Raw genomic sequence first — 5,544 nt, 5'->3', positions numbered from 1 at the left:
GTCTCTATACACTCATGGCTATATCATAATGCGAAATTCATTTAGTCCAGGTTTTAAAGTCCTCATAATCTTTGACAGTCTCAACACTATTCAAAAGGCTGAATTCTAAAGTCTTTGTTAAGATTCAAGGCACTCTCTTAACTGTAAACCCCATAAAATGAAAAAAGGCAAATTATATAATTCTAACATACTAATTACATAATTCTAACACAGACTATACATCCCCATTCCAAAAGAGAAGAGTATCAAAAAAAATGCCACAGATTCATCATCAGGCTGTCTTAAATATTCCCTTCCAAATAGACTAGTCCATTAATTTTTAATTCAGCCTCACATATCTGCCAAGTACATAGGCAGAAAACAGCTAGATTCTTTGCCAAAATATGACAACTTGGTGGCTAATAGAAACCATTATCCACTCTGAAACCTCTTGATCCTTTCCTTAACCATCTTCATTATTCTCAGTACTACTGTCTTCCCAGCTCCTACTAGAATGTCCCACTAAGCTCTGCTCACAGCATTCCACTGCGTTTTAGTCCAGTATTTCATGCTCTTTATCATAGTTACTTTCCACTGCTGTGATAATAAAACTGACCAAAACCAGCTTGGAGAGGAACAGGCTCACTTCAGCAAGCAAACTGTCCTTCATCAAGGAAAGCCAGGGCAAGAACTCAAGGCCGGATCCTTGAGGCATTAGCTGAAGCACAGACCGTGGAAGAATGGTGCCTTCTCATTTGCTGCTCCGGCCTGTGATCAGGCTGCTTTCTTAAACAACCCAGGAGTACCTGCCGAGGGGTGGCACTATTCACAGTGGGTTGAGCCCTCCCACATCACTTAAGAACATGCTTCACAGACATGCCCACTGGCCAATCCAAAAGAGGCAATTCCCCAACTGTGTTTCCTCCTGTCCATGTGTTTCCTTCTTCAAGTTGACAACTAAATTTATCTATTACAGTCTTCCATATTACTATAAATCAGTAACAACAACATCAAAAGTACTCCATGTGAGCAGGCTCTGCATAGCAATATTATATTCTCTGATTCAATTTCTATGTTAATTACTTTTGTTTTGTTGTGATAAAATACCATGACCGAAGGCAACTTATAGAAGACTGAGTTTATTTTTGTTTAGAGTCCAGAGGGATAAGAACCCACCATACTGGGGAGGCATGGCATCAAGTAGCAAGCATAGCAACAAGAGCTGAAAGTTCAGATGTTACATATTAAATGACAAACACAAATCATAGGGAATCAACTGGAAGTGGGGTGAGGCTATGAATTCTCAAATGTGGGTCCCTATGTCATCCTTTTCTCAGCAAGACCAAAAGTTCAAATACTTAAAACTATGTGGGAAATTTCTAATTCAACCATAGCAGGAATCATGTTTTATCATAGCAACACAAAAGTAAATAATTCACAGGATGACATTAAACCACATGATATGAAAATTGGAGAGTGAAATTTAAAGGTAGAAGTGGATAAATAAGTATGAAGTAGAGGGATAAAACAAGGGTATGTAAGGGTGTGAGAAAACATCATATGGAAAACTACTACTTTATAAATTAATTAAAATATGTAATTAAAGAAAAAAAATTAAAAGGCAGTATCCTGCTTGGATGGACATCATCCATTAACTACAGGGTTTTAACCTAAAATCCCAGTGCCAGATTCAGGAAATCTCCCCATGAAGCTGCTGACCTTGGAGACCCTAGAGATCCCCAAATAGTATAGACTATTACCATGTCTCAAGGTGAACCATCAGAAATAGATGCTAAGATGATATTGATAAAGATACCATACACTCTGGTTGCAAAATATAGAACAAACCAGCTGGAACTGGGTTGTAATCATCCTTTCTGGTAGCTAGCTTTCATAGGGCCAGAAGGTGTTATGCAGGTTGCTGGGGAAGAGAAAGCATTAATATTTTTACCCAGTTGTGGATCCTGCCTGTCACAATACCCACCTGCATGGCAAGATGTGCCAATGAGTGCAATAGTGTCATAACTGTTATGAGGGTAACTAATTGTTTTCTGGTTGGATTTAAGGTCTGTTCTATAGGAGGAAATGAATGCTTAGTACTATAAACCTGGTCAAAACCCATGGTTGAAGAAATCATAGAAATGTAATGGAGAAATCTACTAGTTTTGTTTTACTAAAGAGACATGCTGTCTAACTGCCTTCTAAATATTTACATTTATACCCATCGATTCATTCTACTCTCTACTTTGATCAAATCATCTCTTTGTGGTAGGTAGTATCTACTACAGATACTGTGACTATTTGGGGTTCTTGGAGTGAGTGGATGTTAAGTGTTCCACCTTAGGAGAGACATCCATATCTCTTCTACCCTCCCAGGATCAGGGGGCATTACAGAAGAGGGACAGAAGAAATTTTAGATTTAGGATGACCAGAGGTATTGTAGGATACTGTCTTCTGGAAATGACATTGTTCTTTCACCTATAAATTCATGGTAGTTGTAATTTCCTGTGAAGATCTGTACAAGATCTGGTCTTGTAAATTGGCTTGGGGAAATGTTTCAGTAGTTAAGACCAGCGGCTGATCTCACAGAAGACCCGGATTCCCAGCATCCACGTGGCAGCTAGCAACCATCTGTAACTTCAGTTCCAGGAGAATCTAACATCCTCTTCTGTCCTCCACTTGCACCACACATTACCACTGCACTTACATACATGCAAGCATAACACTCATACACATAAAATAAAAATAAATAAAAAAATTTAAAGTTTGTTTTCAAAAAAAAAAAGATTAAGCCAATAATCTCAGCCTAGACCGGGGAGGGTCTCATGATGCTGGCCCCTTAGATGACAAGCTATTGACAACTGATGGATGCTCAAACAGACGGTGTCATTTTTCTTTGGAGGAGTAGACTACTGCTAGGTTGACCATGACAGTGCAGGAAGCATTAACTCAGTGTGCTACATATGTATATTAAGGAGATTGTTGGAACTATGTTCAAAATAATCATAAATTTAAATTTCCAAGAGTTCCTGGGAAAACTGATTTATTATCCCTGAGTCTCAAAGAACAACATTCCAGAAATTTGAGAATGTTCAGAAAATTGCTTTTTTTCACTGAATGTTTTAATTCTAAAATGTATCATTATTGCTGAATAAGAGTACTTTGTTTTAAAATTGTAAAAGAAATAGGAAATAAACATGATGGAAGGATGCGTGCCTGGCAGGAACATTTGGGATGACCAGGAATGAGGAGTTGGTAGTGAATATCATCAAAACAAATACTTTGTATGTATATATGAGAGTAATAAAAATTATATGCCCATATGAAAAGAGAGCTATGAGTCTTCATAGCAAATAATTTTCAAAAACAATTGCTTCCAAAAACAAAAATTGTATCTGATAATAAAATTTACTGATGCAAGATGCTCGAGTCAAATATCTGTTAAGAATACTTAAAAGGTTGTATGGAAAAAGGACAATTGTAAACATGATAAAAGAATTAAGTGAATTTAAAGAACACACAAACAAAGAAATCAAAGAACTGAAGGAAGATAGGGATAAACTGAGTGAATGCAGAAAAGAGGTAGAAATATTGAAGACTACTTAAACTGAAATGAAGAAGGAAGTGAAACAGTAAGCCAATTAGAAACAACAGGAGAGAGCATCACCATAAGGAGGAATGAAATGGAAAACAGAATATTAAGATTGGAAGATAAAGTGGAGGAATTAGACCACTCAAGCAATGATTATGAAAAATTTAAGAAAACACAAGAATGGAATATGCAAGAATTCTGTGACACCATAAAATAACAGGCATACAGGAAGGAGAAGAATCTCAAGATAATGGTATGGAACAGATCTTCAACAGGATTTTAGAAGGAAATTTCCCATAATTAAAGAAAAAAATGCCCATACAAATACAAGAAGCATATAGAACACCGAATAGACAGGACCACAGCACATCATAGTAAAAACACTAAGAGTTCAGAACAAAGAGATGATACTGAAAGTTGCAAAAGAAAAACAAGTCACATGTAAAGGAAAATCCACCAGGTTTACAGCTGACTTTTCAGTGCAAACTATGAAAGCCAGAAGAGCCTAGACCAAAGTATTCCCAGTTCTAAATGACCACAAATGCCAACCCAGGTTACTTTACTCACCAAAATGTCTATCATAGTCAAAGGGGAAAGAAAAATATTCCATGACATAAATAGGCTGAAAGAATTCATGTCCACAAAACCAGCTCTTCAGAGAGTTCTTGAAAAATACAGTTTGAAGAAAGGAATGACTATACACAAGGGGTGATGGAAGGAAATTAAATAAAGGTATAATGGTGGAAATACACAGCTGTATCAAGAATGTGAACAGAAATAAAAATGACAGGATTCAATACACATTTTTCATTAATAACTTTAAATATCGGTTGACTGAAACCCCAGTCAAAAGATAAAGACTTGAATGGATTAAGAAACAAAATCGATCTTTTTTGTTGTCTGCAAGAAACTCATCTCGCTTTCAAGGACAGGCACTACCTTAGGTGAAAGGATGGAAAAAAATATACCAAGAGATTGGTACTAACAAAAAAGCAGGCATTGGAATTCTAAATCTGATAAAATATGATTTAAACCAAAACTATGAGAAGAAACAAAGATGGCCACTTCATTCTGATCAAAGGAACAATAAACCAAGAAGATATTACAATCATGAACATATATTCACCAAACTCTGGTGCACCCAACTTCATAAAAACAGTACTACAGAACTTTAAGACCCAGATTTATCCCAACCCAATAATAATAGGGGACTTCAATACTCCATTGTCACCATTAGATAGGTCAACAGGACAGAGAATTAACAAAGAGACTTCTGAATTAAACAACACCATATATCAAATGAACCTAACAGATATCTACTGAATAGTCCACCCAAGCACCAAAGAATATACTTTCTATTCAGCACCCCATGGAACTTTCTCCAAAATCAACCATGTACTGGGGCATAAAACAATCCTCAACAAATACAAAAAATTCAAAAATTCCATGCATTCTATCAGACCACAATGCAATAAAGCTTAAAATCAACACTGGAAGAAACCCCAGTAACCACATGAACACATAGAGGTTGAACAACACACTCCTGAATGATGAATGGGTCAAAGGAGAAATTAAGAAAGAAATAAAAGTATTCCTGGAACTAAACAAAAAGGACAATACAACACAACAAAACCTCTGGGACACATTAAAAGCAGTCCTTAGAGGGAAGTTTATAGCTCTGCCTACATTAAAAAATCAGAACGGACACAAATAAATGACTTAACATTACAACTCAAGACACTTGAAAAGAAACAAGTGAAACCTAAACCCAGCAGACCAGAAGAAATAACAAAAATCAGAGCAGAAATCAATGAAGAAGAAACAAAGAAAACAATACAAAGAATCAACAAATCCAAGAGCTGGTTCTTTGAGTCGATAAACCAGATTGATAGACCACTAGCCCAGTTAACCAAAAGAAAGAAAAAACACCTCCAAATCAACAAAATCAGAGATGAAAGGGGAAACATCACAAC

Source organism: Nannospalax galili, unplaced genomic scaffold (genome assembly GCF_000622305.1).
Source record: "Nannospalax galili isolate Female #2095 unplaced genomic scaffold, S.galili_v1.0 scaffold65, whole genome shotgun sequence".
Classification (NCBI taxonomy): domain Eukaryota; kingdom Metazoa; phylum Chordata; class Mammalia; order Rodentia; family Spalacidae; genus Nannospalax; species Nannospalax galili.
Note: the sequence above shows the minus strand (reverse complement) of the source record.